The sequence below is a fragment of the Struthio camelus genome, chromosome 7, assembly GCF_040807025.1.
Source record: "Struthio camelus isolate bStrCam1 chromosome 7, bStrCam1.hap1, whole genome shotgun sequence".
NCBI lineage: Eukaryota > Metazoa > Chordata > Aves > Struthioniformes > Struthionidae > Struthio > Struthio camelus.
Window position 1 is genome coordinate 32,444,668 of NC_090948.1, and position 24,928 is coordinate 32,469,595.

Consider the following 24,928-nt stretch of genomic DNA (forward strand, 5'->3'; position numbering starts at 1 on the left):
ACAACAAATTACTAAGCAACTTGCACAAGCCACGTTAGATCAGTTGTCAGTTTTACGAACTTCAATCTCAACATGGTTTGAAACCTATCTGGCGTGAGCCCAGCAGATGTATGTAAGCCTTGATTCAAAGCATATGGAGAATGACACGTTGATAATTATAATTAACTTTGGAACAAGCTCTCTATGCTGTGCCTAACTGTGAAAGTGTTGCAGTGCTGGTGAAGTGCTGACAAACCGCTTAAGTGCTTTGCTGTGCTCCATGTTCAGGCCTTGGCAAGTGCAAGTGCACTGGCACTGATAGCCTTCTTCAGTGCTGTTGAAATGCAGATTCATGCAAAAAGAAATCCTGTGCAAAAAACTCCCCGCAATTATTGAAGGGTTGCAGTTCTTCATGTTAGAAGCCTCTCATTGCCTGTAGATATTTTCACTTTAGAGATAAAGGAGTTCCCCAAAGCACCTAGAGACAGTGGGCAAAAATAATAATCAAAGCAGATAGCAAAAGAAAAATACCTTGCCCCAGCTACGGAGACTACAAGTGAGCACAGCTACAGAGACCACAAGTGAGGTGTGTGGGGGTACGGACAGAGTAAGCATCAAATGGAAGGGGACTCACTTGACTCCTTCATATCTATCTCTGCTTATTAACTCACCACCTGTGTTATTAGCACAACACGATAATATACTTTGACTGGTGCTGCTTTTGGAAATGAAGGCATGTTATGGGAATATGCATGTATACAGCATGTAGTTTTCAGTGCATGTAACCATAAGCTCTGCTGTAATGCAATGAATCTCAATTTGCAGAATGGTTGTTGAAATACTGCAATTCCTGGGTACCCACAGGTAAACTACAAAACAGCCTTGTAAGATATACAGTTTCAAGTATCTAACGTTTACTGTAACAGCTAGGGAGCCCTATTTAAAAGACCATCTCCAAACAGACAGAGTCCTGTGAGAGCAAACTTCCTCTGTATCACAGCTCTTTTAGAGCCATGATTTCCTTGGATTCAGCAAAACTCTTAAGCACCTGGTTATGCCTATTCCTACTCATAAGTGTTGAATAAATGGTGATGCTCTGATTTCTCTGAGACCCATGATTAATTTTAAACAGGTGCTTAAACAGTTGATTAGTAAAGTCCTGCTCCGAGGGCCACGGATCTTAGTGGGAAGAGTTGCAGATGTCTGTGAAGGGTCCTAGACTACATGAATCACGTTAAATGATAGTTGGGCTTTTTTATTTGAAGAAATTACAGTTTGCAGCCCCATACTTCCAAAGAATGTATTCCTAATTAAGAAAGCATTTAAGCGTGTTTTCAAGTCCTGTTGAATTTGATGGTTTTAGAACGTATGTTTGAAGTGACATGCATTTTGAATAGGGAGGGATATACGGTACAGATCTGATAAATGTCATTCTGAGACTGTGCTCAGAGCATTTCATGAATCACGAATACTTCTGTTTCCTCTGGATGCTTCATTCTCTACATAGGCTGCAAGATCACAAGAAAGAGGAACTCACTAGCAAGCCTAGTATATATTAGTCATTCATAATCGTACTTTCCATGCAGAAAAAACGTTGCCTGCAGACACAGAGCATCCACTAATGGACAGTGAAGTATGAAAACTATTGCAATAAGGCCCTGCCTATTTCCTTGGTTCCTTTGTTTGGGGGGGGGGGGGAGGGGGGGAGGGGAGGAATGCTAGTATTATGTTAACTCTGTGTGTGTGTGTGTGTGTGTGTGTGTGTGTGTAAAGTATTATAATAATTTATATATCTTTTACAGTAATTATATTACTTTCAAAACTGATCATCTGGTTGCTGTAAGCACACAACATTATATAGTCCAGGAGGTTTCTTTCCGTACAAATGCACTGAACAATAAATATTGAAACAAAAATTCCGCTTATCTGTGCTTTCTTGAACCAGCTTACTTGCTTTTTGTTAGCCAAATTCTAACTTAAATTCTCCTAAACTTAATTGTTTCAGGTGAAATACAGGCTCGTCCTTGAACCTACAGAATAAAATAATGAGTGTGAGCTTTTATCCTAACCGATGGCATTTTATGACATCATCTACATGAAATTACTTCATGTCCCTAGATAGCTTCTGTCTCAAAATCCTATGAAATCTGATGAACAGAAGCTTTTAACAATGACTCGTACACTAATTAGTGCGCAAGTGCATCTGTCTTCAATTCCTTTTTATCAAACTGTGGAAATAATCTGTGTTGCATGATTTTTATCTGCTGTTATAGCTGTTCAGTAGGTATCTGTAGAGAATTGCTGCCTTTGAGAATGATACCATTTCCTTTTCTCTGTTTCTCAGATAGGGGCATCCTGTTGAAAAACACATATAATGGGGTTTTATTCCTTGCACGCCTGTATGCTCAATTCTTAACAAAACAACACAAATTAGTTTCAGTAGTGCAAAACATGACCCTGGACCCTGCTGTCCATCTAGCTTTATCAGTCTTTTCTTTCTTCTTCTTCTGAATTACTGTGGATTATAATGCAAATAAAATGTCTACTCTGGCACCTACTGACATGTAATTAAATTATTTTAAAGTAATTTATTATAGTAGTAGTATTAATTTGTAAATTATCCTCAAAGGATGCAGTTGAAGACTAAAGCTTGGGTTCAAGCACGAAGGATAGCTGAAGTCCACTTGGCTGAAGGTCAGAAATCTTGATAGGATTGCAAAAAAGCCAACCAAAGGTAAAATTTAAAAAGCTTAATAGATCCAAACTTGTCGAGATCCAGGGAACTGCATTTTGACCTTACAAACAGATTGGGACACTGCCATGAATTCTGACCGAAGGAAAATTGGTCAATGAAAGTAAATGAAGTATCTTAGCAACAAGAAGATTTTACTAGGAGTTTTTAAGAAGTTAATCTGCATTTTATTTCAAAAAAAAAATCTAACATTACTGTAAGGAAGAACTGATGAGTGATTAGTGTACTGAAGGGTAAAGAGTGAGTGTGTGATTTCTCTTTAATTACTTAGGGAAATGTTTATAAAAAGTGCTAATTTTGATTTGTGTAATACAGTTGTAGGGTTTTTTTTTTTTAGAGTATGGATTTCTATTTTTTTCTATTTTAAAATTTACCTATCTAATAAACTTATCTGAAGTTCTTGTAGGGATTTTAGGTTTGAAAATTTTACCTTTTAGAACTTGTCACTGTAGCAGTGTGACATGACTCAGGAGTCAGCCTGCATTAGTGTGTTTCAAGTTTCAGTTTTCAAGGGTGTCTTATACTTTGTAGGAAGAAGCCTCTGTCTGTACAAAGTAGTATTTATGAACATATGCCTTTGGAACATATGCTCTTCTGTTCCTGTGATTGGGTCAGAAAATACAGTAGGAAAGCTAAACATAGGTTTGACTGATCATACAATATAAAATGAAGTTAGGTAGAGGGCTTAGGGCATGTACTTAACTTCATTGGACTATTTGTCTTTCGTTATTGGTTTCTCTTTAAAGTGCCACCCAGCCTCCTCTTAAGACTTCATCAAATTTAGTGGAGATGTAGTATCTGCTATTAGATCAGCAGATATAGGTAGAAAAACAAACAACCTTTTGGACTCAGTGTCCCTTACTGACCTCTTTTTTTTTTTCCTTATATCCTTAGACTGCTGCAGTTATGAAAACAGTATACCTATGACATGAAGTGATTTTTTTTTATCAGATACTCTCTGCCTGTATAAGTTACATTATCAAATCAGAAGATAAAGCCATGTTCCATGAAAAAGGGGAACCAGTGCGCAGTCTTAAAGAGGAGATTTTTTTCAAGTAGCAGACTGCAAATCAGCCTTGCCAGGCCAATATCGATACACAAGGGTACGTATGTGGAAGGAACAGAACTGGTGAACATCTACTTCTAATGCAAATATGCTTAAGATGGGTGTTGGCTGAACGGTGGCTCTGAGTCTCTGAAGAAAAGCATGGTCATACAGATTTGAGGTATGTGACCACTGTAGGCATTGTAATATTCCAGTGTACTGCCTTGTGCCTGTTTTATGTCAGTGGTCAGTATGTAGCGGAGGGGAAATCCAAAATAAATAGTCAGTAAAATTAAACAATTAGATCAATATTATCAGAAAAAACAAAAGCTTTAGAAAGACATTGTATTGAAAATAGAAGGAACATCTCATAATATAAAAAGTCAGTTTATACAGTATTTAGACTCTTTCCATGTGATTTTTTTCTTTTTCCATGTGTTTTTCTTTCCCTGTGATAGGTACACTGGATCTTGTAAGTTAAACCACACATGGAAAGACAAATGAAGACATCATTAAAACTATTATGAAAATCACCCACTTGTACAAGTGATATTGAACGCTCCCACTATCAGTATGTGGTTATGTGTAATGAGAAGTAAATTTTCGGCCTAAACCAAAAAAGATTAAAAAGATTTGTTAATTACTAAATGTTATTTGAGCATTTGAGCACTGCAGAAGTTAAAAAGTAAAAACGCGAGAGAAGGAACCCCCTATACTTCAGTTATCAGAACAACGGTTTTAAATGTTTGACAACAAGTCGTTTACTTACTGCATCTTTAATGTCTAGTAACTATAAAAGCTTTTCCTTGGTAAAAAGCGAATAGGCTTTCATAAATATCGCAGGAAAATGCTTGAAGTTTCCCAGAGGTGACACACGGTCTGTCACACAGAGCTCTTACGCATCCGTGCCCTGACTGCCCTATTTGGTTCTTCTCACTCATTTTCCAGCTTCAGGCTGAACAGTGTTACTAGCAGGCTGCTGCTTCCTTTAACCGTGCACCCTCTCTGTCTCAGTTTTAGCACTGAAGTACTTTTGCTAGCCTTTGGGGGGAAAAAAAAAATTCCTTTCTGTAATTATGAAACTGTAGTATGTGCATAGGGGAAGGGAGAAGAAAAACTAAACTACTCTGAATTTTCCTTCTAGTTCCTCAGCAGTCTTCTCACCCCTCTCAGTGATGAGTACTTGTCTTTCACTAGGACCATTTCATCACTGAGCAAATGTGGAATAACTATTCAGAAATGAATTGCTGAAAATGTGATTTTCATTTCTTACACTGTAGGTGTCCAGCATCACCCTGCATTTAAAAATACTATGAACTGCGTTTGTCTAAATTTGACAGTTAGAATTGAAGACACACAAACTAAGTTTTAACTGAGAGTTTTGCCTTATGGTAATAAGCTCCAGCCTTAGGACGCTCAGACCCAAATAGCCAGTTTTGTTTATAACTGCCTCTGTTACTGCTTTTGAGAGAGCACCCTTTTTCCTTTTTGCTACAGAAAAAGCACAGCACATCTCTGCAAGAAATCAAAGATATAGCTTTTTCTCCTTAGGTTCAGAGTGTAATTCATAGAGGTTTAAGATGTCTCCTCTCCAGACGGAAGCAACGAATGTACAAGATCATTTCATTTCCAAGCGTACACTTCAAGTTTTAATCCTTCTTTCTGTCTCGCCTCTATTTCTCTACCACTCAGGTCACCCAAGAAACAAAGATATATGCCAAGAAGACATTGTAACTATCTTTGCTACCATCTGTTACAGGGCAATTTCAATGCTATTGCTATTTCCCTTCTCATTCTCTATGTATGAGCTGGTATTAATATCTCCAAGGGAAGTAAACGCATGAATCAATGCGTCTGAATTAAACAGGGCTGAACGAATGAAGCATGTGTATGAAAGAATGTATGTTGTGTTTGTGCGTGCAGGTGTTGAGGCTGAGCATCAGGGGAGCCATGGGACACTGTGGGAAGACCGCGGGAGAGACAGGGAGCCTTTTCGCGCAAAGGGGGACAGAGCTCTGGGGCTGCTCCACCTGGCTCTGTGCCACGGCCATGAAGGTAAGAGGGACGCAAGGTCCTGAGGAGAGGACTGGGAAATGACCACCCTTGCAAGGCAGAGCAGCTCAGTGCATTGTTTGGGGAGAGGGTTAGGTAGTTTCCGAAGTCATTTCTGAAAACTGAAACTTAATAGACACTGTATATGTTGCAACTGCCTATTCAGCTGTTCAGTTTTTCCTTGCAAGCAGCCCTTGCACAGTCCCTATTCAGAAGAGATGTTTTTTCCATTACTGTAGAAAGTGGGTGGGCAGTTGCTTGCCTGATGTTTGTCTTGCGGTCAGCTTGCTCAGAGATGCTGCAGCTCAGTGTTTTGCTGTGGTATGCGTGCAGCTGCTGTGGTGGCAGCGCTCTCACTTTGCAGCCCTCCCACCGTAGGTCACCCTTTTGTCGATAAGGCAGCCTGCTGAGAATCAGTGAGTAATAATCACTGTCAGCGCGGTATTGACACTTTCTCTGGCCCTGGTGGCTCTCTTCCCCTCTGCTCATCCATCTTCGCTGTAGTATAAGGCAGGCATTTTACAGTCAGCTGCCTTCAGTTGTCCGGTCCTAACAGGCACAGTCCCGGAAATTTTTACAAAAGAATCGGGGGAAATAGAAAACAATAGCTGGCTTGTAAGGGAAAAAAAATGGTTTGGCTGGAATGTGTGTGGATAACAGATACCTTTTTGTATTGCTCAGATTTGCACCTTGCATTGTAGGGAGTATAGTGGTGGCTGAAAGCCATTTCTGTTTATTCTTACAGTTCTGTAAGTTCTGTACGTACGGGAAGCTCTCCAAGGTCAATAAAACAGTGTAAATAACCAGATCCTGTTTCCATGTGAATTACAAAGTTAAGCAACTAGACATCTCTTAGTCATATAAATTATGAAAATTCTCAGAACTGCAGTGCAGACAAGAAATCTATTGCTGTTGAATCATTTTCTCTGGTTCAGAGATGACCATACCTTATCTCTTTGTTCCAGATTTTATTTGCATTGAATGATTGTGTTTCTTTCTGTCAGATATAGGGAGGGAACTAAGATCTTTGCTTTAGGATGTTGTTCTTCTATTATCAAAAAAAGGCATTCAGGAGACTTGCAGAGATTCTTTTTTAAGATGTAGATAAAATAATAGAAAGACAGTATTGAGCTATTTCTCCTAAACTGTGTGCAGCTAAAGTGATTATTAAACCCCAGGATAGGTTTCAGGGTAATCGAGATGAATATTTTTTTCATCAAAGCAATAGGTCTTTGGTGAAGTCATCTGGTTTTTCCCTGTTGCCTTAGGACTGACTTTAGAAAGGCATACCATCAAGTAAAATTGGAATTATTTTGCTCCAGTTGCCTTAAAGTTCAGTTTTTTTCTGTTACTGCTTGTAGGTATCTGATGTGAGTAAGACTACTTGCTTTCTGAACAGTGCCTCTGATAGTTTTTTCCCTCTTTTACATGGAAGCTTAGAAATATAATGCCCTTGTAGTGAAAAGAACAGCAATGCACTGCATTTTCCAGTACAGTAAATGCATAAGAGCCACATACAAAGCAACAGTGTGATTGATTTGAAAGATGGGTGAGGAGAGGAGACTGAAGTCTCTTCTAAGGAGTATGGATGTGTTGCTCTTTTGTGGCTACTTCTGGCCATTACTGACAGTTGAATGCAGTAGTCCAGGTGCTAACTCTGGTCCTCGAAGACATTAGAGGGTGAAAGCAAACTGGAGATTGCCAAGACACAGGAGTGAGACACTAACGAAGGAATATACTTGGCTGGCTGTGTTTCATAAACTCCTCTTAAAAGCTGCTGGCCGATCCTGGAGGCATAATGCTGGCCCTGTGTAGCCATTTCTGATGATGTATAGTAGAAGTTTACAGTAGAGGCAGCATGACTCTGCTCCTTGAGAAGGAATGGTAAGATTGAGACAGCTACTTGGAGGATCCTCCAGAGGAAAATTAAGCTTCGCGTCTATTGCAGTTATTGGGGCACCTCATTTTCTCCTTTTTACCTAGGCAAGGAGAACAAGCAGTCAGGTTTTTGAGAATGGCTGCCCTTCCTGCTCTTTATGAACCACATAGGTAATCCCTGGGATTCAAGCCTCCTGCCGAAGAGAGGTAATTGAGCATCTCAGTTCTCTGCTGGAGCCAGTAGGAGACTACCCAGGCACCTGCAACTATGAGTGATGCTGAGAAGCATCTACAGAAATAATTGAAAAGATAAGCAGAGATCTGCAAGCATGCGGAGAAAAAGTGATAAGCAGCAGTACACAGAAGTTGTACGCACAGGGTAGGGGTATTATATATGGCACGTTATCCCACAGTCTACCCCCAGCAAAACATGAAGTCTCAAAAGGAGCCCGTACATTGGCATGGTCCTTTCAGAGATTTCCAGTCCAAGGACAATCCCCGCACATCCCCACCTACCAGTGGGCAGGTGCCACAGCTCAGATTGATGCATCTGAAGGATTAGAGCTAATCAGCAGGAAGAATACCGGAAATGGTGACCTGGGCACCATTTGAGAATGTGACAGTTATTTTTAATTATATCAGGAGCGCTATTACTTCAGAAGCCCTGACTCATTAAATATAAAGTCAAATGACAACAGACAGAGAAGGGGGCACAGAGAAATATAGGGCATAACATTTCATGAAACGACTTTTATAATATCAGGATTGTTCATGTTAGGACAAAGTGAGTAGACAATGCAACTAAATTAGGATAATCAGAGTTAACATGCCCTTTTCACTAGCATGAATAATAATGTAATCCGCAGGTCAGAATTAGTCTCCTAGGGTTCCTGTGGCACATTTACGTTTAATAGCAAGTAAAAGGATAATATTGAAACAAACAGTACTGCATTTGGAGGAGGTTTGTTGCCCGTATAAACTTAATCGTTTAGCCTAATTCTGCCCTTTCACTGTTCACTACTTACTGTTACTTCAGCTTAGTGCCTAGTAGATTGATCAGCCTAACTGCTTTCCTAGTGGAGAAAGCATTCCTATTTTGTATACTTTTTTGTTAATCGTTTTTCTCTCTTTTACATGGCTTCTCTCAGTGATGCTGTCAACAAGATGATGCCTCATCCCAATTAGAAATTCAATCAATACTCACATAATGAGGGTTCTAACAAAACCATATCATTTAGTTCAAAGACATGGATATATTACTGTAGCTATTCAGGATTCAAGTAATTTAGGGCACCTCGGTGAAAAAAAGATAAAATAAAACTGAACGGTTTAGAGGTAGTTAATTGTTACTATGGCAACTTCCTAAATAAGCTTTAGATGCTAGTCTTTATTCAGTTTATTTGGAGGCAGAACAGAATCATTAAAGATAAAAATTAGTTTAGGCTCAAAACAGTTCTGGGAGCTTACAGTTTCTTGCTGGTCCTTATAGAGTTGCTTAAAGTTTGTCTATATTTCGGCTTTGAACTGTGTCCAAGAGCTAGATGCAGACTGCATAGATTAAAAAAAATGGCAGCATGCTACATAGCAACGATCTAATTTTAATAACTTAGGCAATTGCGTTTTTACATTTTTATATCCCAGTAGAACCCTTTTAAATGTATTGTGTGGGAAAGCAGCCGTCCTCAGTGAATACTGCTCTCATCTGTCCATAAAATGAAGTGATTAAGATCTGATTTGCAAAAATGGGCTCTGACAGTGAGCACGCTTTTGTCACCTCCCCACATAGGGTGCATTTGCCTCAAAACCTTTGGGGAACTCAGCCAGTTTCAAATGCTGACTCTCAACATCATCGTCATAGGCTGAAATTCATACCTGAGTCTGTGGAGTGCATGGTGCCATTGAGCTAATCCCAGAGTTCTTCCTTCCACCAAACAGCCCCCTGCAGAAGAGCATGATACATTTTAGCTTAGTCCCTAGCCAATGCTGTAACAAATGTGATGATTATGAGCCTGGAGAAAGGATGCTATATCAAAATCTTACCATGTTTCCATGTCCGTTCATATTCCAAATGTGAATATAAGTGAACATATTCAGCCCGTGGAGCTGGTCACTGGTGTAGGTTTAAGCAGTCTCAGCCCTACGGGCAGAGATGGAGACGCCCAATTCTCTGTTCCGCGACAACTCAGTTGGATAACTCTCAGCCACTAAACCTGAATTAGCTGAAGATCCAAATCAACCTCAACCTTCTCAATATTCTCAGAAGCTATAGCTCCCTCCTTTAACTACCCTGTAGTACACGCTAAGTCTGCAGAGGCCGTGAAATAAAGTTGTGTCTCAGTAGGGGACACTCCAAGGCATCTCGCAGAAGTAACTTCATAGCTCAGACGAGTTTCCCTCGTATGAAGGCTGCAAAGCTCTGTAGTGTTTGAGTCAGAAGTAAAAAGTTGTGAGGGAAGCATGCCTTAGAAAAGAGGATAGTTGGTCCCCCCCGAAGTGAACGTAGAGCTGCACAGCTTGAGATGACGTGAGTTTTTTCCAAGCAGTAGGATATGTCACCTAGCCATGAGCTCAGTGCTGCTATGGGGAAACGGGTGCTGGCATATCTGCGTCTTTAAAACTGCCTCAGGATGCTCAGCCATGATGGGCAGGGGAAACTGCAATATAGGTGCCTCTGAAAATGAGGGTGAAAGAAGACCAGAAGAGGGATAGGCTATTTTGTGTGTGGCCAGGAGTTAATATAGCATTGTCATAAAATAACCCCCTTCCCCACCACCAGCAAGCCTGTCTAATGTCCTCCTTCTAAGAGTTAACGATCTTGGAGATGGGGAATCACCCAGCATAGGGCACATCTGACTTTGTGCAACAGGCTCTGAATTACACTGCTAGACTTTGCCCAGAGTCTGTGTGGGGAAACCGCAAGGACGTGATTCGTTCACCCTTGGTAGATATCTAAAAAAACCCAGGGGAATTTGCCTGTTTATCTTTCCAGATCCTGAAATATGAAACAGAAGAGTTTTAAAAGAAGCAATGTCTTGTTTTTATTTTTTTTCCAAATGAAGTGGTTCTGTTCTCTTTTCCAAAATGACTTTGTTTTGAAATATAAGTTGGAAATCAAAATTTCATGATATAAAATAGTCATAAAGGACATAAACTGGTTCAAGATACTTCAGTAGATCTGAGTGTGTTGATCCTTTTTCTTTTTTTTCCCTCCTCAGAAAACTCATCCAGACTGTGCCTTTTTGTTCTGATTTAGAACAATTTAAAAATTTTTTTTTTTTAATTTCAGCCATCCACATGGTGGAAAAGGAGTGTGCATCAAAATGCAATAAAAACTGTTTTTTTTTTTCCTCCCATCTGAAAAAGCTGTACAATGTGCTGGAATTCTCTATTGCCTAATACTGGGATCATTCCTTTTTAAATTCCTATCTCCAAAGTTATACTTCAGGGAACTATTGTGAGGACTAAATTTGCTTAATTTATAAAAAGAGAAGAAAAGTCTTGCTGCAGAAAAACCCAAAGGAGAATATGTTCTGATCCTAAATGGTGCTGTTAAATCAGTCTAAGCATTATTTATTGTATTTTATTTTCTCCACTGTTATACAACCACTGCATCCTTCTGTTTGCTGAGTAGTAGGGGTGGCACTTTCAAGGTTAGCACAGGAGTAATCAAACACTCGATGGCATGAATATTCATATCAAGGCGCATTATGAGAAAGTAGATAGACGGGAATGTACAATTTAAATATAGACTACAGCAGGAAATGGGACATGAAACAGTGATTAGATAGTGAAAATTACATGGTATTTACATAGGTAAATACATTGCGGGGTAACGCTTGTGATCTTTTCTATTAGCATTTGTTTGTTTGTGATTTAACCCTGATTTAAAAAGAGGATGGTTTCTTAAAGATAAAAATGGAATAAGAGGAACACTTTCTTAGTACTAGAAAATCTGCATTGCTTGCAGGATTACTGATTTGGGTTGTAAGCCAGGTTTCATGGCTAATCAGGAGCAGAATAGGCCGGTACTGCTGAAACTAGTGGTGCTGATTCCCCAGCAGGCAGACTTTCTCCCCAGCCTTGACCGGGCAGGTCACTCCGATTTGGACTGCGGGAAGCCTGTGAGTGCCAGCAAAGAATGCCTAAGCTCCTCTTGCCCAGGCTGCATGGAGATTGTGGTGCATCCTTTAATTTTGTGTGGGAAGAGAAACTAAAGGGTGCAAAAGTCTTGTTTTCCTTTGTTAGGGGAATACGTAGAGCTAATATAATTTTTCTGTTCTTGCTTTGAAAAACATAAATGTGGCTCTAGCCTAGTTAGACCCGTACTAGGGTGCGTCATGAGTCTCCATAACCATAAATAGCAAAGGCTGTGCTACCCATTTTTAATTCTGCTCTGAACCACGAAGTCCTGCTGTGATTCCCTTCCAACATCTGCACCTCTTTCCTTCCGCTTTGTCAGGTCACTTGTGCCCTTCTCCTTTAGCTCAGAAGAATGGGAGGGAAAAAGGTTAGCTAGTGCACCTCTTTTCCTCCCTTCAGCCAGTGGCATTCTCCGCTTTCCCCAACTAGCTGCTATGAACACAGAGTTAGTTGGTAGTCTGGGATTCCCAGAGAAAGTGGACAGTAGGAAATTAATGAAGGGAAGAGGGATGCAAACAGATGTCCCCCACCCAGGGGCTTATTAATTGCTTCATCTTCCTTTTCTGGGTCACTGTTGGCTGAGCACCTTTTACTGTGCTTGAGGAGTCTACAGGCAGGAGCAGCGTAGTTTAGGAATACATAACTATTATTTGTTAGTTAATACACACAGTGGATAGCTAAGATTACCAGGCTACAGAGCTATGTGAATATTCTCATGGCTCCAGATGAATCTTCCGCTGAAGAAGTGATCGCCTGACAGGGGAGGAAAGGTCAGCCTCTTCCTCCTTGGGACAGACTGATCCTTGATGTTGCTGATTTGCTGTCTTCTGATTCTTTGCCTTTTTCCCTATATCTTCTCATGTCAGCGTTTTTCTCCTAGAATCTCCTGAGCTTTTTCTAACCCCATCTCCATAAATACATTTGAGCCTGTGGTTTTGCTTTTCTTACCCTGCATGGTGCTAGTTCACTTTTATCACAGCTCAACAACAATTTTGTTTCCATAAAACTGAGCCAATGTCACACAGTTGTGCTGTGTGAAACCAGGCTGGGGCTTGTAAACAGCTGAAGACCTTGGCCAAGGGTCACAAAGTGTCACATCGTTACGTCCTACAACCCTGTTCCCATTAGCCGATTCAATGGCATAAAGCAGTGCAACATAAAACTCAGAGAAAAAATTGCTAGATGAGTAATGGCATTGCAGTACAGTATTTAGAGCAAATTTCTGTGCATGTAAGCTTTTGAACTGCACTTATCGAATGCCTGGGATCATGTGAGAAGGCCCCGCACTGCTGGAGCTACTGCGCTTCATAAGAGATAGAAAACGAAGACTTTTGATAGCGACTAGGTGGTTTCCCAAAGGGTAGGTCTCTCAAACAATCACTCTCTGCCTATTTTTCAAGTTCTTCTGGGATTGCAATATATGGGTTAATCTGTGTTCTTTTTAAAATCCGTTTAAGACTTCAGTTTAGAAGTCAAGATAATGTGACCTTTGTTATCTTTTGGTTCCCATTTACTTTTCATCAGCAGACATGTGCTTGTGGATATAAGGGAAAAGTCAAAGATCCCTTTCCATCTTCTGCGCATGCTTTAACGTGCAAAGAGTGTGTGTGTGTGTGTGTGTGTGTGTGTGTGTGTGTGTGTGTGTGTGTATCTGTCCTCCGCAGAATAGTGTACTGCTAAGGATTTGCCACTCCTCCTTATGGAGGTGGCAGCACGTTGGTCCTTATCCTTTACAGAAAGCTTATTACTTTTTGTGAAGGACCTTGAGACTTTGTGGAATTAAAGTGTGTGTGGAGATAAAGATTATTTATTATTCATCACTCTAAATACATTTGTTCATACATTTTAAAGCTGGGAACGCTGTGTGATAAGAGACAGCTGTAAAGCTAAGACACTTAGAGCAAGCATGCAAATTTTTTGTCAGATCTGAAAAAAGGTGATGAGTCCAAGTGCATCCTCTTTTTCTAATCATATCAGATGGACTAATAAAAGCTCTTACATCCCCCCCATAAAGCATAACACAGTGAGACACCCCCCCCCCAAAATGAACTAAATCTGTTGATACTGATCACACTGCATATATAACACAGGCACACAGAAATGGAAGTAAAAATGTCACAGAAATCGGCTAGTCTCTGATTTGAATCTTTTACAGGAGGAAGATGCCCCTTGAAAAGAGCAATGTTTATACTGCAAAAAGAGCCACCATAGTATCCGTTATCCCTGCCTGCCCAGCTTCTCAGACGAATATCACTTAAGGCAGCAAGAGGCAATTCAGCTGAAGAAATGAAAGCAAGACTAGTCTTCTTGCAGAAAGTAGACATTTTGCAAAAACAAATGGAGCAGAGAGAAGACTGGCTGTCCGTGACTGAAACGACCATGACAGGACAATCTCTCAGTACATCAGATGGATAAAATAACAGCAGACTTCTCTGTGGAAATCTGATTGAAACACACTCATATGAGGCGCCTGGGTTTTTCTCAGAGAATGGAAATTAAGATTGCAGTAACTTTTTTATACCTGTTCAAATACGTTCCAGTCCTCCATTTTTTTTCCCAGTAAGGAGACAGAGAGGCTTGGACATGTCCTGTTGCTTTCAGATGCGGTTTGGAATTGCTGAATATTTCACAAGAAGCAATTTTTCTGGGGATAATGCCTGCAACTTGGGCTGAAATTGTATCAGTGCCTGTGGCATTTCAGAACCAGAGAAGGCCAGAGTGCCACACAGCAAGCTACTTACTGCTGTCACCAGGCAGCAGAACAAAAATCTTTTATGCCACCCTATTGTTCGGCAGTAAATAGGAGCCTCTGGGGAAGGGAAAAAGTAGCTTTTTTTTCCTGCTAATGGATTTTCCTCTGGAGTAATCAATTCAGTTTTGGATGACTCCCAAAGGATAATTTTTCTCCCTTTTCCAAGAATCTGAATCTCCATTCAGGATGTGGAAGTATTATAACTGTGGACTTATTTTTATAAAAAGGATAACTACAGATTTCATCACTGGCTTGTCTCTGAGAACTGCAGTTGACTTTTTGAATCATAGATGCAAACAATACAAAAAGATCTGTTCCATATGTTGTTCTGCTCAGTACGGTAGTTTGGCGGAGTCCATTTGCAATGAATGATGCTTAGGAAAGAAACAAAACCTGAAGTGTCATGTAAAGAAATGATGAACTTGGGGATAAAACACAAAGCTAAAGCTCAGGTGCTTTTGAATTCAGGGACAGACACCATCGAATACATTGTATGTGATTGTGAATTCCTCCTCAAATGGCAGTGAACAACCCTTTTCAGGGTAAACAGGCTTCGAGTTAGATTTCCAGAGCTACCTCCCTGCCTCACACTATTCAAACCTAGGCATTTGAAATTGGTCTTGACAGCCAACTTCATCTTTAAGCTCCCAAGCACCTTTCAAAAATATCCCCTTCAGCCCCTCTCTGACTCATTTCTCCCATCCTTCCTGTTCCTCTCTATTAAAATCTAGGCCTATCTCTTTTAAAGTATTTGTATGGAATAGGGCGTGGGGGAGGTTAATCTCAGTTGAGGAGTTTAAGTACTATTGTACTTAAAAGTACTACTCATTATTTCTCATCTCATTTTCACTCCCTTAAGATACTTTGTTTCCGTTCTCTACTGATTTTTAGTTCTCAAGAGAGACAGCTCTTTTTTAAGGCATTAACTAGCTTGTTTTCCAGCTTAGGTTGTCTAAATGCACAGGCTTCTGCTTTGTAAGACAGTCTCATACAGCAGTTATTCTGGCATACCAATTTGAGATCTTTGATGTGGGCAACTGATTTCTCCCATGTCTCTGCATGCTGCCCAAGATAGGGCAGTGACTGTCTGTGACTCCGGAATGCTGTTTCAAATGATTAATTCATGCCTCACACTCAAGAACACACAAAATATCATGAGGAACTTTTGCGTACAGGAAAACAATATCTCTAGATATTTGTGTTCAAGATTTGATTTGTATAAATGACATTTTGCATGCAAATATACAGCCAGCCATTTCACTGCCTGCCAGGAGGCATTTGAGCTAAACACAATGAAGCTCCACTTAATCCAAAATGTCATGTTCTCATGTGCACCTAGCACAAAGGTTATCACACACACATCAGAAAGTAAACAAACTTAAATTATTTGGCAAATAATTAGCATCACTGAATTTTTGCCGTTTTCTTCCTGTGGTTGAAATAAATAATGTCAAGGAATATGACTCCCAAGTAAGCATCCATCAGTTTGTGTGCCTGATTTGAGATAATTTTGAAAATATTCCTCCTCTCCTATTCACCCTAAGAAGAGTTGAGCCCCAGCTTCAGCGGGAGTCAGTAGATGTATGCTGAGAATGCCATTCCCAGGTTTGCCATATGCTTCTGCCCTTTTTAGCGTCCTTGAGGTTGTATGTACAACTGAGGGCCTCGTGTTCCCATCTTTGTTGAGTCTAGACTTGCACTGGAGCCCTGCAAAGGTAAATCGTTTGCAACAGATCACTCTGGCTGAATGTGTGTTGAGATCTGGATTTCTTCAGAAAAATCTGAGCAGAAAACATTAGAGTTCCTCTGCTTTTTTCCTCAGCAGTCCAGAAGGTTTTCAGGCTTCTGACCTACTATTGGAAGATCGGATCTGCTGTTTCAACATGTATCTTCTCTGATGAGAAGATACATTGTCCACTCTCCGACCACTCTTCAACTGCCGCACACCTGTCCCAGGCCCCAAGATGTTTCTCCAGTACTGAGACTGGAGAGGTAGTACCTCAGGCATCCCTGACTATACTAATTGGCTACATCTGCTTATTGATTTGACATGTTATAGTAGGTCTGGGGAGAATATGAATCCTGAACTCAGAAGGAGAAAAGGGAGTCACACTGATTGCATGAGCGTCCTCCTCCTTTGCAGAAGTCACCACCTCCGCTGCTGGGCGAACTTCTCTCCTGTTGTACTATCAGATATATAGATGCAGACAATTCTCCAAACTTCAATCAGCTCCAAACTTCAAATCAGCTTTTTTACTTTTTTTTCCTCCCCCTTTTTTTTTAAAGTAATGAAAGTCTGAGCTCTTGGTTTCTCCTCTAGCTAAGAAGCTCTGCAGTCTGTATTTTGTCACAGGTGTAGATATGCCACTGTCACGCAACAGTTAGTCTACAAAGTGACATTAAGGCCTATAGAGTTTGCTGTTGTTCAAAGTGCGTTATTTTATGTTTCCATTGAGGTGGCTGTGCATCACTCCTCTGCTGTCCTTCCTGAGCCTGGCTGTGAGCTATGTACCAATGTACTTTATTTTCCCTCAGATATTTCTCACTAAGGCAAGTTCCCAGGACTAGTAGATGTAGTCTGAGTAAGAACTAACTGAAAACAGTCTTAAGGTTTGAGCCTACAGGAACGTAAACTGTAGTCTAATTGCTGATGAAATGGCTACAGGCTTGCTCTTGGGTATGGATCCAGAGCTCACATGAGTACAAGGACCCCTGTACGTGGCCAGCAAAGAGCCCCAAAGGGTCTCAGTGGCTTCTGCGTTTTATGGATGCTGTATAGACATAGGCAAAGAAAAGTGGCAGGTTGCAAACTACAGGGAGTCAGCTATTTTAACTTGAAGAGTCCTGGCCTCCCACCTGTGATGGATGGTGATGAGGGTATCAGTTCTCACATGTGATGGCCCTTTGCAGTAGCAACAGCAGCAGAAGTCCTTCTGTGGAAGGAGACCCAGAAGACTGGCTTCCGCTCCCCTTCTTCCCCTTCCTGGTAGCAAAGAGACACTTGAGAAGGAGGTAAGAAATGCTGCGAATAGAGGAGAAGATTGTTTGGGGAGGGAAAGGAGAGAAGGGGTGCTGGTCTGTAACAAAGGGTGAGTCAAATGTTAAGGCAGAGGAAGAATTGTAATAATCTGTCTATGCCACTTGTTTTATCCTTTAACCAAAATCCTATGTGAAATCTGAAATCTCCTCTCCTGTCATTAGTTCCTTTCTCTCCCGTTCTGCAGCCACTACAAAACTCAGTTTTACCTATAGAACTGAGAAGTTTGGAGCCAGTTCGGCCTTGTGTCTGTGCCTATAGGTTAGAGTGAGTCTGCAGGCCTGAAACAGGAGGAAGAGCAGAGGGCAAAACTGTGATAGCTGCTGCTGGCCTGCATTTGCAAGTTAATGCTGCCCTTTTTCAAGGGTTGCAGAAGTATTGCTTATTGTGTACTTGCCAGCATCCTAGGCGTTTGGTTCAGACTGAGCTAAATGGCCCCTTATGCTTATTAGTTACCCTGTGCATGGTCTAACCTCTGGCTTAAAACTGAGTTTGTGTCACTTGACTGTAGAAGGGAGGATGGGCTAAATTCTTTCGTGATGGGTGGCTGTAAATAAATATTAGAGCTCATCAAACAAAACCCAAGACTCTGAAGTAACAGCAAAACAGCAATTAGTTTAAATTTGCCATTGAGAACATGGTCTCTTTTGGCTTTCAGCAAAACACTGTAACTCTGAACTATTTTCAGCTTCGAAAGGAATTATGTAAGCTCTCTTCCAGAACCCAGCAGGGGAAAAGAGCATAAAATGGAGGAGAGCCCAGATCTAGCAACTTCTAAATGTGCACCCCAGGGCTGTGGTTTTATTCTGGTCCCAGACTCCTCCACCACGACGGCCGCAGCGCACAGCCCACTGACTGACCTGGCCCAAAAGACCCTGTGAGAGGCTGTGGTGCTATACAGGCACCGAGCCGGAGTCAAACCCAAAGGGACTCTCTCGGTAGCTTCAGCTTTACGCTGTGGTCCCTGCCCTACCACAAGAACTGGGAACAGGGAGCAGGACTGCACTCACAAGGCAAATGTTTTGGCTACCACCACTAGAAGAACAGGGATATCTTTTTCTCCAAAAATGCTGCATGACGTGAAACTTTAAAATTAGTCTGTCCATATACAACAAAATCACTGGACGGTCTCTAATTCCTACAGGCGGTCGTCTTTGGGGTCCATCTATCTTTTAAGCTCTCATCTGAGATATGAACTAAAATTAACTTTCCTAGGTGTTACTGAGACCAAAAACCTGAACTGTCTGACACTCCAGTGCCAAAAGTTACGTGTTTGGTTTTATGCACTTTCAGGAGTGTCGTATGCTTGTAAGGCAGGGCCTGGGAATGGGTTTTAAGTGCAGGCGCTTTAAATTGCTATCTGATGCCAAGTATGCTGGGCTGGTGCTTTCCACTTTGTTTTTTGGATTTGTAGCTTTCCCAGAACTATCTAGGAGAGATCCAGATTACCTGACAGTACTCTGCCCTTTTTTTTTAAGGACCTCCAAACAGTTATCCACGTGTCTCCTAGGGAATATAAATGCAAACTATCTGTCAATGCTTTGTGAGTCGAGTCACCTGAGACCTTGAAATTAAAGGAAGTACATAATATTCAATTTTATTGCACTAAGTAACATATACAGAATACATTCTCTTAAATGAAACATGAGAGATTATGAGCTTTCAAGAATTATTCTCTGAAAATTATCTAGTGAGTTGAACTACCTTTTATTTTAACAGCATAGTTAGTGGTTTTCACATAGTATTTAGGTGTGAAATCATTACCATGGATAATTCACCTGGGTTTTTTTTTTTTTTTTTAGCTTGCTTTTTCCATTCACACTCCCCATTAAAAAGAAAACCTGTTGAGTGGAGAGCTGCCAATCATGAGTTGATGAAATAAAATATATATGCTGAAGCATTTCTAAGAGGGGTTTATTATTCATGAGTTGATGAAATAAAATATATATGCTGAAGCATTTCTAAGAGGGGTTTATTATTCCTGAAGTACAATATAATTACAGCATTTGTTGATTCTGACTTTGTTATTATATTTTCTTTGAATTATCCGTTAAAAACTACTTGCATAAAATGTGTTTCTTGCACGAAGCAAATATGTGGAACTCTATCAGAGAATAGTGCTACGATATATCAAGCAAAAATAAAAAAAGAGCTTGTTAATATCTTTGTTTTCTAATCTGCTGCACATATGACTGTGCAGGGTAAAGCACTGACAAGCTAGGGAGTGTCAATACACGCGTAATTCACCATTTAAGTCTGTTTGTTTTGTTTTTCCGCCAGATTCCTGCCTCATTCCATGCTCTTTGCTCGTTACCTCCTTTCTCATATCCTCCACTCACTATGTGTCTAGCTATTTAATATTTGTTTTTTTCTTTATCTTGCACTGTGTGGCCTCAATGCCTTATTTACTGCACTGCTCAGACTCTCTGTGGATGGAAGTTTTACTAGTGCCCTTTTTTTTTTTTTTTTTTGAACTACAGAATCTGAGAATTAGTATACACTGATGACTTTATCTTTACAACACCTCTGTGAGGCAAAACGGCATTCCGGCATTCTTCCCATTTAACATATGAAGAATTGAAGGACAAGATAACTGCAAAAAACTAAAAAGTGCAGAGTATTTTTGATATCCAATTTCTGAGGCATTAGCTAACCGTTTGTATTAATGCATATATTCAGTGAAGAGTTCTGATTAGCCCGGTTTCTTTTTTGAGTAGCTCTTCTGCAAATCAGGCCCAGATACCTCTTACTCAAAGAAGGAAAGGCACTTTAATGGGCACGTCTGGAAAGCGTTAGTTTTCACTAGTTCTCTAACAGCACACATGAGTTTCTTTGCCAGGGCTAAAATCCAGTTTTTCAGAGCAGCTTCTCTGCTTTGAAACCCTAAGACCATCCTCTTTTCTGCAGCTCCTTGTTTCCCTCTAAACAGTATCAACTTCTGCAAGAAATGCAACGTTAATCGTACAGGTGTCATTACACCACTCTGACCATAATTCACAGCTCATACGAATAAAATATGAGTAGGCGATGAAATACTGTCTTGTGAAAGCACATACCAGAAAAAGACAGAATTGAGGTGATATTAGTCTTGCTTTTCCGTTAAAACAGCCCTCCAGCCCCACAATAGCTTCCTCTGAAGTTAAGTCCATTTTCCAGACCAGCTAGGTATTATAGTTTCCCAATTAAACAGTTTTAAGGTGTTTCTATTAAGTTTAACATAGGAGCTTTTCCCTCTAATGTCTTTCTAGTAAATGGCAGAAAGTTTTTTTTTTTTTCCAGTATTTTTAAGCTTATAGGATATTTCAGTCTAATTTCATCTGGCAAAGTCATAAACCACTAATAATGGCCTCCCGTAACAGAGAGAACGCCATAAACCTGCTGATTTTTTAGGTTTAAGTAAACCAATAACTTCCAGTTAGGAAGAGCTATGCTTGCCGTAGGTAACTTTTATATTTTTAGGATTATGATCCTTGCATCCACCTTGGAAATAGCCTTCTGGGATACGATAGATGATTTGAAGGCCAGCTGGTTTAATCTAAAAGTCCAATCTCTTTATTCCTATGAGTTAGTCTACAGGAACTTTGATCTTTTTCAATGTATTTTTCTGTGGGAAAGTTTGACAATTATATTTAAGTGAACTTGGAAATTAAACCTTGCTCCTGCTTTTATGTTGATTTTTTTAAAAAGCTACCAATGGGCTTTTCCTTTCTTAAATAGGATTATCAGCTGACTTTTGGGTTAAAAGTGAGGGGAAAAAAATCCCCATTATTTGTAGCTAATTTCATTGAGTTGCAGAATACCAATTAGCATGCTTTGAAAAGATAACTGTGAAGCCAATATTACAGTAATCGTAGTTGGTGCAAAGTAATTAAAAATCGTAATTTTCCATTTAATTAATTGGAGTAGCTGCTTATTGCGAGAAGGGACATTCAGATGTAGATCAAAAAGCATCATTATAAAATCTTGATGAAATCTAGTGAGCTGCCTAGCCTTCTCTTTTTGGATGGTTAAATGTGTGTAAGCTGGGCATCTTACAGCCGGGGCAGCTGTTTCATTATTTAAAAAAAATAGAAAGTTGACTTACCAATCAGTTTTTTCCTATCAGGTTATGATCTTCCGTGGGTCTGTGTTGTTTCATTACTGTTGCCCTTAAAATATTCAAGGCACAGGGTCCATACACAGCCAGTCATTTACCCACCTGGCCTAGGGCGCAGGTTATTTTGTGTCATGGGCACTTTGCACAAGCCTATTCTATGTTATTTGTCTACTTGTTTCAACAAATGAAGGATTTTTAAAGTTGTTTCATCATCATGCAGGGAAGGAGTATGTCTGGTCTGTTTTTAACAGCTTTGTGTCAGAGAAGGAGATACTTTCTTTTCAAGGCTTTCCAAAGTAGAGAGACCTTAAAAGTGTACTCAGTTTATATCAGCTGAAAGTGCTCATGCTCACAGAAATGAGACAAGAAAGAACAGGAAGGTCAAACTTGCATGAACACGCTGTTGCCCATGTTAACTGCTGGGAGAAAGAGCAACGTACATTTGAACTGAATTGCGTTATGCAGAGAAGACAGAAGATGCTATTCTGGCAAAGTCACATTTCTTTCATGCGAGCTTCCATGTGATGAAACTTAGATGTGCTATTTCCTTTCAGTCAATTAAGAAGCATAAACTAAAATAGGTTATTATGGCTCCACTATGATTTTTTTTTTAAACAACAAAGGAAGAAGGAGCTTTATAATTCTGTTTTTGTTTTACTTTAAAGTTTAGGGACATAAAACAATTTTTTTTGCTTCGATCAGCAAGTAACTGTATTTGCTACCACTATCATTCTAATAAAACACAACTTCTTTTCAAGAATTCCACCCTCTGTTACAGAAAGAAATCCACCAGAAGCTGACCTCCTCATCTTGAATGTCTAATGTAGTGGGTATCTAAATCTGACATCAAATGACTTCAGAAAGAAAATTCACAGTCAGCTCATTTTCTTGGAAAAAGCTATTCAAAACCTCTGGGGGACAGACGTTTTTGATGGGGCAAATATATAATTTTAAAGAAATCGCCTTCCCCAAGAGAATGAAATTAATTTCAAGAAATCTAGCATTTATTATGCATGGAAGAGCTCTTCGTCTTTTACAGCAAGACCTAGCCACTTCGGACAACTTCCTGGTTACAGATCCACTGTTCGTTTTACTGCTTCCTGTATCAGCGCTCCCCCATTCTGCTCATGCCATTCACTCAAATGTGTTTCTACTTTCAAGAAAATGCTCCTTTGTTTATTCAGATTAGGATGAGGACTGCTGTACCTGTGGGATAATTGCCTGGGTTTCCCTGTGGCATGGGGAAGCAGTGCCCTGGAGCCCCATCTCAGGCCTCCTCGGCAGTGTGCGTTCTCTCCTTTGCCCCTTAGACACTTGCCTCTGTCCACGGCAGTACTCAAGGACTGACGGAGCAGTTATGCTATCTGGCACTATTCTCTTTTTGAAAATGTTTACATTTATAATGCAAAGAAGATGTGATTTTAGAACCTGCTCTCTTTGACGTCAAATGTTGAAGAAGATGATTGCAAACGCTTAGGTGTGCAGTTTATTAAAAACGTGTTTTACCCAGTAAAAGATCATTTGCCTTGCTTTTCTCTTGAGTGTGTATTTCCATTTGTGACATAGTGCATTTTGGTAGTTTTGTGAACTGTGTATCTTTTTTTCAATTAGTCCCTCTGAGACTCTTCTATTAAAGTCTTTTTGGCGTTGTGAATATGTAGAGTCTTATCATTAATCAGATTAAAGTGTAGGTACAAGTGTATGATATGGAATTGTGATAAAGCAGTGCAATGTATAATTAATAATAAAATTATTTTCATTACAAATACAATTAAATTTTCAGTTGTTTCTCACTTAAGCTTTTAAATTTTTGCCCTATGTCTAAGACAAATAGTTTTTTTATTAGCTGTGATAAACTTTTGTGAAGGGGAATTTTTTTGTTTCTTTACTAGTAATAAGGTATTGAGGAATGAAGTGAAAATATTATTATTACTGGCAGAGGGATACGTGCCTTTCATTTCTCTCTGTGACTGGTCTGAACTCAGACAGATGAAGATAGCTCAGTAGTTACAACTGTTCATTTTCCTATAGGAATGAGGCATCGGGGTGTCAGTTTATTTTCCAGTGGACAATGGTTTTACTGCAGGATTGTAGTCTTGCAGGAAGTGTCAGGAAAAGAAGCCATGAAAAACCATTTCATCTCTAGAAGTGTCCCAGGATTGATTTTAAAGACCCACTCCGTTCTCCTTCACTGCCAGGCTACTGCCAAAGATGGTTTTATATTCTATCAGGATTCATTTAATATCTACGCTACAGTGGATCCTTCATCTGGGCATGATTGGCAGAGAAATAAGGTGATGCCATAAAAATTACAGAGTGAAGATGAGGAGGAGGAAGTGATGAAGAAAAGAGGTTTCATTTTGAAAGGAAAGTAATTAAGCTCCTGGGATTTTACGCAGACCCATCATAGTATGGTACAGTTCTCCAGAGGAGCTATTGTGTGTTGAACTGAAATTAGGCTGTATCCGACCGCGCTTTTTCTCTTCTTGTCCACTCTAAGGGAGCGTTCGAGAAACTGTGAACTGGTGGAAACAGAATAGAAGAGACATGCTGGCTTTGGAGCCCACTAGTCCACAAGAGTTCCCGCAACGACACTGCAGCTGGGACTAATATGTAGAAAGTGTTTTTTCTGAGTTTTTCATGTTGCTTCCCAGACAGCACTGACCTGAACTAATTCAAGCAGATACTTCTGGATCTAGATCTCTCAGGGTAATAATTCGCTAAGTTGAACGTGTTGATGTAAATTAAGGAAGACTTGATTCACAAGGCTGGTATCTGTGCAGTTACTCTTACCTACCTAATCCGGGGATTTCTTCATCCCGTCATTAGATCAGTGGGGCTGGAAACTAGAATTCTGTTCTTCTAACACTGTCTCTCAGCACGATATGTGTGGTGAGGTCACTTTCTTCCTTGGAGTTTGGTGTGCTTGTCTATTAAATGAGACTATGATAATAATTTGAATTTTTAGAAGTAATTTTTTTTAATCATTAAGTGCTATGATATCCTTTAAAGGCTCCACGTATTTCAGTTTGCATTTGCGTGTGTGCATGCTTCCTTGTCTTGCTCTGTTAAAGGGCTTTCCAATTGCTTGAGGCTGCAACAGCAGTTAGTAAAAATGAGGACTGCCTATCAGTGGAAATTAGGGTGAGCACTGAGCATAAAGCTGTATAAGACGTATATTTTCCTCCTAGATTTGG

At 40.1% G+C, this 24,928-nt stretch overlaps 1 long non-coding RNA gene across 1 annotated transcript; it reads left to right on the forward strand.

Annotated features, from left to right (window-relative positions):
- Positions 1–3,682: 3,682 nt before the first annotated feature.
- Positions 3,683–19,346, forward strand: LOC138067828 (uncharacterized). The gene is made up of 3 exons (XR_011142229.1): positions 3,683–3,834; positions 5,700–5,831; positions 14,002–19,346. It is a non-coding gene; the product is annotated as an uncharacterized lncRNA (long non-coding RNA).
- The last annotated feature ends 5,582 nt before the right edge of the window (positions 19,347–24,928 follow it).